This window comes from Tiliqua scincoides, chromosome 3, assembly GCF_035046505.1.
Source record: "Tiliqua scincoides isolate rTilSci1 chromosome 3, rTilSci1.hap2, whole genome shotgun sequence".
NCBI classification, from domain to species: domain Eukaryota; kingdom Metazoa; phylum Chordata; class Lepidosauria; order Squamata; family Scincidae; genus Tiliqua; species Tiliqua scincoides.
Genome location: NC_089823.1, coordinates 86,728,439 through 86,742,910, shown reverse-complemented (window position 1 = coordinate 86,742,910; position 14,472 = coordinate 86,728,439). Strand labels below are relative to the sequence as shown.

The 14,472-nt window shown below is 43.0% G+C and overlaps 1 pseudogene; it reads left to right on the top strand.

The window, feature by feature from the left end:
- The first annotated feature begins 436 nt into the window (after nt 1-436).
- LOC136646718 (5S ribosomal RNA) lies at nt 437-556 on the top strand (annotated as a pseudogene).
- Nucleotides 557-14,472: the final 13,916 nt, after the last annotated feature.

Genomic DNA, 14,472 nt, shown 5'->3' with positions numbered 1-14,472 from the left:
TCTGTATCCATGGGGGATCCGTTCAGGGACACCCCTTCCCCCGCAGACACAAAAACCGTGGATAATCAAATACATAATTTTCAGCCCCATAAGCCCTCTGAAAGGGACCAGAGCTGAGAGAGGGGACCCATGTTGAACCAGTCTTGGCCCCACCTGAATGCTCCAGAGCTGTGCTCTGTGCTCTCCAGAGCTGTGGAGCTGTGCTCTGGTCACCTTCGGAGGGCTTTCTGAAGCTCACAGAGATAGCTTGTGTCTGGCCACCTGCTGCTTCTACAGTTTTCACAATGACCTTTTTGGCCAAAAACCTGGTTAACCTCGGGAAACTGGAAATGATGTTTTTATGCCATATAAGGCATTCTGAGACCCAAGGAAGTAGATCTGAGTAGGCCCATTGAGGATAAGGCAGTGACAGATTAGATAAATAAAATATTACTTTTCTTTCAGCAACTGTTACCCTGCACATGCCCAATCTCGTCTGATCTCAGAAGCTAAGCAGGGTCAGGCCTGGTTAGTACTTGGATGGGAGACCGCCTGGGAATACCGGGTGCTATAGGCTTATACCATAGTCTTTTGAGACTGAAGGTTGCCAACCACTTTTCTATCACTACCTGGTCCCTGGTCAGCCCATAGCATGCAGTGGAGACTCTCTCACCACTGCTGCACATTCTGGGCTGGCCCAGGTTGATACTGGGCTGTTGTTGTCAGATGCTCAGAGCTATGAGACAGATTATCAATTGCCTGGGCATATAATCATTTTGCTCTGCATTCTCAACAAGTAGCCCATTGTTCCAAAGCTCATTTCCTGTAGTTAAAAGATATAAATTGATACAAAAGAATAAAAAAACACATTTGTTTTAAAGAACTAAAAAATTAATTTTTTAGATTAATTTTGATAAGAAACTTTCCATAAAGGGGTTTCTTCAATTAAAATTTTTTTTCCTCCAGTGAACTTCTAGGATGTGATGTGACATCCCAAGATGGTCAGAGTTCAAAGGTTTCCTCCTTTGAACCATGAAGGTGGCCTAAAGAAAGTAGAAGAATTCCTCAGTCTTCAGCCAGGAGGGAAAAGAAAGTTAGGAGGACTATTATTTCTTTTCTATCTCTAGGCGCCTTCATTCCAGGATTAAGGATTCCTTTAATTATGGGCCTCACATGTATTTCAAAATATTGTTCTTTCAGTTTATGATGTCCTAGAAGTCAAATCTTGAAAACAGAATTTCTCTTGAAATTAGAAATGCAGCAAAGGCTGAAGAAACTGAAGTCTTGTGTCTAGACTTCAGCCAAAACAAATACTGAATGAGAGATTTTTATATGCAAAATACCCAAAGGACTTAAATAGGTACTTTCTTCTATGCTTAATATTTTGCCTAATCCCTTTTTATGTTGCCATTAGCTGCTACACTTTTATTGAATGCGTCTTTAAAAGAAAAAAGAAAAGAAAAAAGTTTTTTGTATCTAGTGCCCAGCAATACTTTTCAATAACCACATCAAAGGTCTAACCATAAGCAGGACAGAATGGTTGAATTGTTAACCAGGTCTAGTTGTCTGCAGAATGGTGATTCGATGGTGGATTGACAGGGGTGATTTCTTTACTGCAGTACTCAGTATTCAAAGGGAACTTTACGGAGGAATAATTTAACACTGCTGTGGTTGATCAACCTCACAGGAATCTAGGTCTAGAACGGTATGTTAATGATGTACAGTAGAAAGCCCATTGCCATGTTTAAAGCCAAAGGTTGTTTTAAACAGTAGATTTTAAACAGATTGGTCTGCAAGTTGTGATACAACTCTGGGTGCACATCCAACTACAGTATAGCTGTTCATAGACATTTGTCTTCCAAGTGAATGAGGGAGTTGAAATTGTATCAGGATCTACATTCACAGAGCCTAGTGAATACAGAGGCCAGAACTGAACCATCTTTACTGGCATATGTCAAACTTACATGAGCAGATCTAAGGTAAATGGATGTCAGGCATATTGTGCTATAGGGTGAGTTGACGGAATCATGATGCTGAGTACATGTGCATACAGGTTGAGCAAACTGGTAAAATAAGCTGGAAAATAGGATGTGAGTATAGTCTCATTACTGAGCCCTTTGACAAATGTTTCTGGGGCATTAGCAGACATATGGTTGCTCGGTGGCAATGTTCTCCCTTATGTTTTGTGCCACTGCTGGTGGCCTTCTGTAGCTGCTGAGCAGCACAGTGGCATCTCCAGCTTTTAGAGAAAGAGCTTCTCAAGATGCCAGTTAAATCGTCATTGGCAACCTTCAGTCCCGAAAGACTATGGTATCATGCTCTGAATGGTGGTTCTGGAGCAGCGTCTAGTGTGGCTGACAAGGCCAATTCGGGAGTGACAATCCCTTCCACACCAGGAGCAAGTGCAGTCTGTCCCTGGTCTTGTCTCCCTGGCTATGGGCCTTCCTTCTTTGCCTCTTTGCCTCAGTCTGTTGGCCAAGTGTCTCTTCAAACTGGGAAAGGCCATGCTGCACAGCCTGCCTCCAAGCGGGCCACTCAGAGGCCAGGGTTTCCCACTTGTTGAGGTCCACTCCTAAGGCCTTCAGATCCCTCTTGCAGATGTCCTTGTATCACAGCTGTGGTCTACCTGTAGGGCGCTTTCCTTGCACGAGTTCTCCATAGAGGAGATCCTTTGGGATCTGGCCATCATCCATTCTTACAACATGACCGAGCCAACGCAGGTGCCTCTGTTTCAGCAGTGCATACATGCTAGGGATTCTAGCACGTTCCAGGACTGTGTTGTTTGGAACATAGGTTTGGAAAAAACAAAACAACCTCCCTCTTATTTCTCCATATTGCTTAATCTGGGCCTAGACCCTTTAAAACGCCCTTTTTAATTGGTGAATGCACTTCCAAAATTAGATTGCAGATTCAGGTGGAAGTAATTGTGAGAGTCTGAAATAGAACTCAGGCCTCAGTACCAAGTAGTTAAGAACATGAACGCACAGGTAGGAAGAACCAGCAAACTTATGATGATGCTTTGGATAAATGTTTGTAATCCACATTTGTCTCTAACATAGAGCAGTGATTCACAACTTTTTTGACTGGTGGCTTCCTTGGCCTACTGGGTCATTGGCCACCACTACCCATAAGAGCTGCAATCCTATACATTGCATAGGCATCAGATTTTTCATGAGGATTCCATGGCTCCTCTAGGTGGTTTCCACGGCTCCCTGGAGAACTATGACTCACAGTTTGGGAACCACTGCCTTAGAGGGTGCACCTAAAAATCAATTAATTTTTATGACAGGTGTCAAACCAAGAGGCTGCCCAACTTTGGAAAGGCATATTTTCCTTTTGTCCTTTCTTTTATCACATTCCTGAACATGGAATATAATCCGGCTGCATGATGATAAATTGCCATAGACAGATGATTGTCTAATCCAGAAACTGGAGATGCTTGCTAGGACTTATTGCCTATCTACTATGAGAACATTTAACTCCTGACCTTCAGTAAGTGACCTTGTTGGACGGCAGACCATAAAGACTATTTGATCAACCACACTTAGGATGAGATACTAACTGTGCCTTGGGCTGACACAAGTTTCTTGCGTCAGCCCGGGAGGGTTGCAAACGTGCCATACAGCACGATTGCACCTCCTTACGAGGAAGCCACGCTGGCACAAGGAGATGCGCCAACACACAGAGGCTGAATCCAGCTTCCATGGCGGCTTCCCTGCGGAGTCTTGCAACGGCCCAGCTGGGCCGATGCAAGAGTAAAAGGTAGGTGTGAGGGAGTAAAATGTGTGAAGAGTAAAAGGTAGGTGTGGGTGGGCGGGCAGGAAGAGGGAGGCAGGGCTGGGATCCCAACTCCTGTTTCCAGGGAGAATGGAGTGACTTCAAGTTGCTCTGCTCTCCTCGGACTTGCACCACCTCAGGAGATGGCACAAGTCCGAGGAGACCCATAGGGGCCAGTAGCCCTTACCCAGGGGTAAGGGGAAAAGTTTCCCCTTGCCTCTGGCTAAGCCGCTTCTGGCCACAATCCTGCGCTGGATACAGTGCAAGCTTCCTGAAGCACAGATATTTAGCGAGAAGTAGCCTGTCATGTGAATTGACAAAATATGTAATACAACATCAGAAATGACACCATGAATGGTCAGAAGGAGTTATACAACATAGAACTAATTAGCCTCACAGCCTAGTCCTATGCATGTTCATTTGGAAGTAGGTTCCAGAGAGTTCAAAGGATTTCAGCCTAAGTATAAGTGCTAGCTGTGATGCTCAGAAGAAAGAGAAGAAAAGTCTGGCATAGGAAGCTGGCCATTTGCACGGTTGCTCCATGCTGAATGCATTGCACACACCCACTGTGATTCTTGTTTATGTTATCTGCTATCCAATTAGTACCCTGTTAAGCTGCACACCTGCAGTGGCTTTATCCACAACCTACTGCCCAGTGTGTCTTTATTAACCCTCTGTGCCTCTGTGGAAGATCATCAGGTGGATGATGTGGTGTTGACAGCTATTCCATGTTTTGACAGCTGTTTGACAGCTCTGGGAAGGGCAGGCTGGCTCCACAGCTGTAATCAATCAAGGCCAATGGAGACTCTGATGGACACCTGAGCTTCATTTGACCTTGATGGGATTTTAAATGGACATGGACTGAAAAGATGGCTCACCTGAGCCTAATTTGGACTTAACAAGGGGCTAACAAGGTAGGTCACAGGTGAGCTGCATTTTGGATTATGGGACATACAAGGATAAAAGGCTACCCTGACCCAGAGGGAACTTGACCCATACCTATGGGAGAAGGGGTCTGCCAGGACTCTGCTGGAGGATAAAGGAGAGAGGACTGCCAGGACCCTGCTGGAGAGGACACTCTGCTGGAGAGGACACTGCTAGAGAGGAGGGACTCTGCTTCAGAAGACTGGACTGTGCTTTGGAGATTGGATTGGACTTGGACTTGGACTGGAGGCTTTGGACCTTTCCCACTGAGTTAAGTGTGGTTTTGGGGAGGGAAAGCCTCTGGACAAGAGGACTTGCAGGAGTGTCTGTGTTGGTAGCAATAAATTATTGTTAATTGCTCACCTGATAAGGAATTTTGGTCATTTCTTTGCACACCACAGCTGTTGTTCTTGGAAAAGGAGAGTGTTAATTAGCCAAAAGTAGGCATTAGAAGGGAGTTGGAATATTTCGAAAGGACAGCCTCCCACATTATAATACAATGGATTCTACTTTAAACCACATTGTCACCTCCTGCCATTTGCAAAGTAAGCTAATTGTCCTCAAACCTGTAATCTTAATTTGCTCTGAGAATCTTCCAACACCAGGCCAGAACAAGTCTGCATTGCCAGTTTGCAGAATCAAATATCTGGGGAGGAAAAAGATTTGGAAAGCACTGGGGGAAGGCCTGGGCTGACAGTTAACAGTAAACCCTAAGAGCAGTGGTGGACCTCCTGTTTATTTGATGGGGCAAATGCCCTGGGCATGAAGCTTCATGTACCTAGGACCCTGTGAAAGCCTCTCTGAGGCTCCCATCGGAATCAGAAACTGCTTCCAGTTTACTAGAAGCACAGTTTAAAGCATCAGGGAACCTTTAGTAAGCTTCCCTGGTGCATCCTGGAGTCACATGAGGCATCGTGCTCTCCAAGGAAGTGGGGGGGGGGTTTGTTTTCAGGGTGGGTGGTGGTACCCCACTGGGAGGGTGCCATCATGGACCTTTGTCCCAGGGCGCGGGGCTGGGAAGGTCTGCTACTGCCTAAGAGGCACTTTTTCAACTGTTGTTCCTCTTATATTTAGCAGGGGGAGAGTAACTGGCCCTGCTCACACACTAGCACAGTGTTTTTTCTAATGGCTGTTGACTGGTGTTCCTCTACACCTTTTTAGATTGTGAGCCTTTTTGGGACGGGAAGTCATTTAGTTATTTGATTTTCTCTGTAAGCCGCTTTATGAACTTTTTAATTTGATTTTATTTTCTCTGTAAACTGCTTTATGAACTTTTTTTACTGATGATGATGATGATGATGATATTTTTAAGGAAAAATATTAGTGCTGTTCAAAGGGGAAAAACTGGTGAAATGCAAAATATTATGTTACTCAAATCTCTCTCTCTCTCTCTCTCTCTCACACACACACACACACACACACACACACACACACACACACAGAGCAATCAAACAGTGCACGCTGGCTCAGTGGTCACCTGAACTGCAGGGCAGTGGAGAGGTGCATGGGGGGATATGGGGAAGACGTGTTCCGGGATGGGGGGAGGAGGCAGAAGATAGGCAGGAGGCGTGGTGAGGGGAGGGAGTGAGGGCGAAACCACTCAGCTTCACCAGATTCTGAGCTCTGAGTCAGCCCATGCGGCCAGACATGGAACTCTTTGATTCTGCAGCAGCTCCAGAGCTGCCATAGAATCAAGTAGCCCCATTGTGGGGCTATGTTCTTTATCCGGAGGAGGGGGATGAATGTCCCTTTCTCCCGAGGAACTGCTGGTGGCTGCACAGTTGCACTCAGGATACCGCAGCAGCCATTTTTGGTGCCGTGGCAGCACCGCACTCTGGGCAGCTCAGGACCGGTCTGCTCCACAGACACTGGAGTGTCTGAATAGCAGTGCCTGCATTTTCCTAGGCTTCCAGGCATGGTAGTCAGTTAAAGTAGCGGTTATCTGCTTGAGAAATGCAGCATCTGTATCCTCCTTCTGCACACTCCTTGGAAAGACTGGCGTGTTTCCTTCCCCCATTGCCCATCTCCCAAAGTGGCACTCAGTGGCCTGTCATCAGGCTCTATAACACAAACAGTGTAATTGATAGAGACTGAGCTGCATCCTTTCCAGAATTTCTGATTCATCACAGTCTTACTTCAATTTTGGTCACTTTGTATTAAGTTACATTTGCTGATGCAACATGAAACAGAGCAGTGAAATGCAGCATGACAAACATTTTCTTTTTTAATATGGAGAAAGTTTGCAGGATTAATTTTCAAACCACTTTGATGGATCTGCACTTGTGGATCATCTTCAATCAACAAGGGACACTAAAATTACACATTTCTAATTTGGCTGCTGAAAATCCCGTTGGTTGATTCCAACTCCTATGCACTGTACTGTAAATACATTACTCAAAATACCGATACATTGTTCAGTTTTCATTAATGGTGGGAAACAGTCATTTGGCAACAGTTAGGCCACTTGCATCAGAACTTCTAAAATGTTTGAATCACATGGTTTTGCATACATGTTTTAATAAGAAACAGATCCAAAAATCTGGTTATGATTGAGACATCCAATATTAAACTTTGGTTCTTCCACTATTATTTACTATTACTGTCTTTTAACATAAATCCATTGTGTTATTAAAACTGGATACAAGGGTAGTATACTACAAAAATATCAATGAAATAATGGTAACTAAAAATGTCAACCCCATGGCTCCTAGAAAAATGAAGTGATGTTGTGAAAACTCATGAAAACCTTCCCCAGGGCTCCCTGGGTCTTAGTATGTTGAAAAAAGTGATGGCAAACCACTTTTGGTTTCACAATTGCAACTGGGAAGTGGTTTGCGATAGCTTTTCTTCCCAACATTCTGAGGCTCAGGGAGCCCTACGAGGGCTGCACGGGGCTCTCTGCAGCTCCTGGATATTGCAGCAACCCTCTGTAAGAAAAAGCACCCCACTTCACCCCCATTAGTGATGTGATTCTAGGGATTGCATCGCTGCTTTTGCCCCCTCCCCCGTAAAGACTTATCTGATGATTTAGTTTTACTAAACAGGGAGTTTTACTCCTGAGAAGTTTGAGAACTGCTGTCTTATAAAGAAATACAACCACAAACTGTGTTTCATGCACAAGATTATTAAAAATATTTTATACAATTACTTTCAGGCTATGTGTATAAGGCTTATATGAAACATAATTGAATGTTGTGTTGAGACTTGGGCCCCATCCCCAAGATCTCTCATTATGTATATGCAAGTATACAGAAAAAAAAAAAAATATCCGAAATGCTTCTGATCCCAAGCACTTTGGATAAGGGGGGGCCAGCCTGTATCAGCATAAAGCCCTCTATGTAGGGCAGGGTTAGCAAGATCTTCAGGGTCAATAGTGGTGCATTGCACACAATGTATTCTGAAGCTCGGTATGCTGTGCATGTTGTTCTGCATGGAGTACATCAATAAGCATACTTACATCGCCACCTGAATGACTTTCAGAATTGGAAACCGGCTAGTCTGCATGTGTAGTTTTTACTGAATCCACATTAACAAACTGCTGCTGCTGGGGGGAGGGGCCAGCCAGCAGCTGAGCAGACCTGTCTTTCTTGCGCTCTTGAAAGACACTCTGTTTTTTCCCAAAGACTGTGAATCTGAGGAGATCTGAGGATTGTTTGTCAGGAGAGACAAACTCCTCCATGTGATGGCACAATTTCTGAGGAGATAAAGCCCGACCAGTGGGCTTTCCCAGGAGATTCCGCCGTCTTAGCAGCAATGGTGAAGAATTCATTTTGAACCAAGCTGAAGGCCCCTGCAGGGAAAGACGTTGAAAGACTTAAGTGTCATTCCATTTGTGTATGCCTGGCATGGACTGAATAATTTGATTGCCTTATTTGTTTTCTTGCCATGAGAAGAGGAGGGGGGGAGGTTTCCCCCCAGCTGTATATTGGTGTGAGGAGAAATTGTAGAAAAGATTTACCAAGCTTGTTATGGATATATGAAAATATAACTACAACTTTACAACTTTGAATTTCGTTGGATTACAAATTAACTGACCTTGAAAAGTTTGTGTATTGGAGCATTTATTGCCTTGGTTTGTTACTAACATTTAGGAGTGCCTGAAGGAGTGGCTGGATGTCTTGACATTCCTGCGGACGGAGGAATGGCGTTGCCATGGCTACAAGTATAAACAAGATAAGAGAAATATAAATAAAACAGTGCACCAGTAACATCTAGTGACATCTAGTGGATTTTAAAACACATTGCAAGAACTGGATTTGTGTTTATAATTGAAGCAAGGAAGATAATACGCTGAGGACATCTAGTGGCCTTAAAGAACATTGCGAGCAGAAGGAAGGAAGAATGAAGATGGCGGGCAAAACAGTGAAAGTCCGAGGCTCGCCAGCATCAGAGACGGGACTTGGCAAATTAGTACAAGAGGAACTGAAAGGGAAAGACTGGAAGCAAGATGACATAGAAAAACTGCTGGTGATGGTACAGCAACGAACAAACCAATCTGTACAAACTCAAGCTAGTGGGAATGCTTTAACTAAACGATTAGATGATCTTACTGGACAACTGATGGAGGTGAAAATTACATCAGAAGAAAATAAACAAAAGATTGAGAGATTGGGACAAAAGATAAGAAAAGATCAAGCGAAAATATCGGAGATAGAAAATCAGCACGATGCAGAGACAACGTTAATGGAAATTCAGATGGATAGTGCAGCTCGAGTGGTGAAGATACAAAATATACCAGAGGAGAAAGGAAAAGATGCATCGCAACAGATTGTCAGATTAATATCAGAATGGATTCATACACCGATGGAGGAGATATCTAAAGAATTGGACTCAGTGAGAAGAATGAGCACTTCTTATCTGAGAAAACATGAATTACCAAGAGAAATCCATGTGAAATTCATCAGAACCTTTTACAGAGATAAATTACTGAAGGCCTCACAGGAAAAGGAATGGACAGTGGATGATAACAAAGTCAACATTTTGAGACATGTTCCATGGAGAGTGAGAAAGAAGAGAAAAGAATATGAAAACCTGACAAAATTTTTAAGAGAAAAGCAAATACCATACAGATGGCTTTCTCCGGAAGGTATGTTTTTTCAGTATCAGACAAAGAGATATAATATAAATTCAACAAGAAAGCAGAAAACTTCTTGAGTACAGTGATGAAAGACGAGATAAGAAAGGAAGAAAAAGAGGAAGAGAAATTGAGAAGAAAAGAATTAGAAGAATATAGACCAGAAATTGAGTCGGATGAAAAGAAATCAGATGATTTAGAAACAGATGAATCAGAGAGGGAAGAGCCTAGAGGAGCAAGTAAGAGGCGCTCACCAATAGAAACAAGAAAAAGACAAAAAGAGAGGAAGACTAGTAAAAAGACACGTGATGACTAATGAATAGGGCATTGTTGGTGAATAAAAAATTAGGAGAAGTTTTTGTGGCTTCAGATGAAAAAAAAGGTGTCATTTATGTTAAAGAAAGATTGAGATCAAAATTAGTATATGCATTATAAGATGGACTATTGGACTTTGAGATGTAAGAAGAAACAGTAAAACAATGCATGATAAAATGGGTGTAAAATATAGGCCAAAATATCACAATAGATCAATGGGAACAGATCTGGAAGCATAATAAAAAACTTACTAGAGCAACAAATTTTATATTTTAAATATTATAGATAAAGAAAATGATGTATACCTAGTTATGATTTTAACTGTAGCGAGGATCTTATATGCTAGATATTGGTTCTAAAATACTAATGAAAAATGAATTAATAGAGAAAATAAAGAATGTGACGGAAATGGATAGACTTTCAGAAGTTTTGGATTAACAATGAAAACCGTCACAAATTGAGCAAGGGAAGGGAAAGAGCAAGGGAAAAAACCCTTTTATACTTGGTTGAAAATGAAGATTTAGAAATATGATAGGGCATTTAGATTGTATTACATATATATTATCTTTGATATGATATGATACATGTATGATGAATGAAAAATGATATTAAGAGGCAAATTTAGAAGAGGAATTGATTAAGATATGTAATGATTTATTACATATCTAGTGATATATGTGATATTTAGTGATATATGATTCTAGTGATATATGATTTCCTGCACCCTTTGTGTTTTTTGTGTAGTGAAGTGTGTTATATTTTTTGTGTTATGTGTATTTGTTTATAGTTTTTGTAAAATAAAATAATAATTAAAAAAAAAAACTGCTGCTGACTTCTATTGTATATTAACAACTCAGCTTGGGAGTTGTGGCACATTCTCTAACTGATAAATCTAACCATCTGCAGATTCTAAATTGTATCAAACAATATATTCCCAGCAGGACAATACAAAAAGGCTACATAATAAAAGCCAAGAAGAAAATACCACATTAAAAGGCTGGATCTTCAACCTTTCGTTGTTATTGCTGTTGTCAGTTATGGGGAAAGTAGGCCAAGTTTAAGTCATAAGGATGATAACATTCATCCTTTAAATGCTCAATATTTCATGGCCCATTAATTTGTTTCTGTTTGTAGTTTTGTAATTTTTATTCAAAGAAATATATTTGTGGCCAGGTCAGCAACTCACTGTACTGCCCTCTGTGGGCCTCAGAATGGCCCACAGAAACATTAGAAAGCCACTTCTGGTTTTTGGAAGCAAATCAGAAGTGGCTTTCCAAAAACTTGGAAATGGCTTTTCAAAAATGAAGTGACTTTCTAAGGCTTCTATGGGCCATTCCGAGGCCTATCGAGGTCAGTAGAGTGGGTTGCTGGCCTGGTGCAACTCAGAAGAGCCTTCCCACACACCCAGTGAGTAATTCAGCTTCCAGAATTGCTCCTATTTGGAGCCAAAACAGAGGAGAGGTGGGTGGGAGGGCCAGGGCCTTGGAGAGGGGAGTAAAGGGGGTAATTTGTACCCGGGCCTAGGGTCAAAAAGGGAACCCATGAGACAAAGAAGTGAGCCCAGAAATTTCTTGGGATCCTACATTTTTCTATCTACCCAGACTTGCTGTCCACATAGGAAGCTGGGGATACTACCACAAGCATGCGGCTGCAGCTACTGCAGCTACTGGCAAGCCATATATGCTGGGCCAAGAAATGCATACATGACGCTCCTTAACACAGTGTCAAATCTGGGAGAAAACTGGCCTGCTACAGTTGCTCTTTGGCTTGTGGATCTGCTTACCATGAAGGAGTGTATAGGGGTTCAGGGACACAGCTGAGGGGCTACAGGTGCTGCAAAAGCACGTTTTGGTGCAAACAGGACACTTTCCATTCTAGTGTGAGCCTAAATATGATGATGCTAATTTTCTGCTTGATTTTCTATCTTTAAAAGACTTTAGAGAGACTTAGGAATGTGTTTGGTTTTCTGTATTACTATATCTAACTGCCGATGCCACATGGGTGGGTAGACCTGGGCTCCAAAGACTTTTCCAGTTGTTTCCACCCTCCCCCTTATCCTGTTTTGCCCCTCCTTGCCCTCATTCTGTTTGCCTGTCACCCTCCTCCCCCACTCTGTTTCACCTCTCCCCTACTTTACAAAGGAACCCAAAAGAAACCTTGTACCTCCTGATGAAATTCCTCTCAGAGGCCCTGGGGAGGGCCCAGATTGCAACCCACTTCATGTGGGTTCACAACCCACCAATGGGTGACATTGGGTCAATTTTGCAATGGGTCACAACCCACAGTTTGGGAAACCCTGATTTAGCAAATTTTGCAAGGTTGCATTAGCAAGTAAAAGCAAAATGACTGTTCATGCTGTAAGCTAAATTTGCCTTTACTTTTCAGAATTCCATCATTGTAAATATCAATGTTTGCTTCTCAGTTAGCTAAGATGCACACAATCTAATGCATGGTCCTTCCTCATGCATTTAAAAATCCATGTGTGGGAGGGGCAGCAAGAGCAATCTGGCAAGTTCTGTCCTGGGGTGAGATTATCTCCTTGATTGGGAACACTGGATGCTTCATGTACACATGGTATGGGTGGGGGAGGAGCTTCAGGAGACCATCAGTGTGTGGCGCTTGCCAGCATGTTCTTTTGAAACCATTGCTAAGATGTGTACAGGGTTTACGGTGCCTTGATTATTAGCAATGTGTACATGTGGGCCATGTAATGCTTCGTATACAAAACTTGGAACACATTGCTCATGACAGTAGCCAGCAAGCAGCAGGTCTGGCCAAATGAAAGTGAGAGGTGTGTGAAATCATCCTTCCTGAACTTCATGTAAGGTTGGACTGGGGATGAAGGCATTTCTAGTGGCAGCCAGAAACATAACTATGCTTGCAAAATGCAAGCTGTATGCTGTGTGTGTGTGTGTGTGTGTGTGTGTGTGTGTGTGTGTGTGTGGATAGATAGGTGGTTATGAGAGAACCTGTCATTTTTACCAGTCTATTTATTGAAACTCAACAACAAGTGAAGAAAATCTAGATGTTTCCTAACCATGCAAAGTGCATGGGAAAGTCTGTTGCGCAAACTCTTGTAATAACAGTAACAAAGGAAACCTACTGCATCTTCAAAGACAAATGCTGACTTGCTCATTCACTTATAATGCTTTGGTCTTACAACGGTGATACTATTGGGAGTACTGGAGGGAAAAGATACTAGCCACCATTAGCATGATCAAAGTCTTTCTTTGGTCTTGCTTTTCTTCTTCGTCTTTTTTAGTGTATGGCTTTCCTCTGCCAGCCATCCGACTCTTTCATATTTTCTAAGCTGCTGGTCTCTGTACTTCCCCTGTTATCATAGCTTTTAACTGGTTCCCTTTGCCTTCCTATTAGGGTCTGAGGATCTAAAGATGGATGGTAGAGTAACAGAAGAAATGCTGTTTCAATTGCTGTGCAATTACTTACATGCTGAGATGTACATTGCGGGATGATATATGTGTAGTAGATTGGACTTAGGTGGTTTTTATGTGCAGTATTGACATTTACAGTAAGAATCTCAGGGCGCAATCCTAAGCGTAGTTAGATGAAGCCACGGGCATGAGCTACGGGAGGGAGGCATTCCTGGGAGGGTTGCAAATGTGCCATAAAGCACGTTTGTGCCTCCTCGAGAGGAAGCCAGGCCGGCACTCCGAGAAGCACCAGCCTCCGGAGGCTGACAGACGCCTCAACACCAGCTTCCCCTCTGGTGCTTGCGTCGGCCCCACAGGGCCAACCCAAGTGAAAAAGGTAGGCGTGGGGGGGGCGGGGAGGGAGGAGTTCCTGGGCAGGGGGAGGGAGGGCGATGGGCGGCCCCAGGGGTGGGCAGGCAAGGAGAGGGAGACGGGGCTGGGATCTGGCAGTTATGTTCCCAGGAAGAACGGAGCAGCTTTAAGCCACTCTGCTCTCCTGGGATTTGTGCCACCTCAGGAGGTGGAACAAGTCCGAGAAGACCCATTGGGACCAGCAGCCCTTACTCAGGGATATGGGGAAGAGTTTCCCCTTGCCTCTGGCTAAGCTGCTTCTGGCCACAATCCTGTGCTGGATACAGCACAAGCCTCCTGGCTTGCCTGTTCCAGTGCAAGTTAGGATTGCGCCCTCAGTTTTATTAATATAGCACATCTATCTATTAACAAGTTTTGTCTTAGTTATTTTCTTTCACTTTACATTCTTCTATAGGCTGGTATTTTATTCTATTATGTAGTGCCATTCAGTATTAATTTGAATTGGAATGCTTAATAGTGTGAATGTGTTTTCCTTTGTTAATATGTTTTATAACATAAGATGTTGGTATGTAGGAATTTGCATGATCAACTTCCAATGCTTTTAGTAATTGTAGTGGGTATAGTAGAAGAGGCAAAGGTATAGGAGGTAGGAAGGGCAGC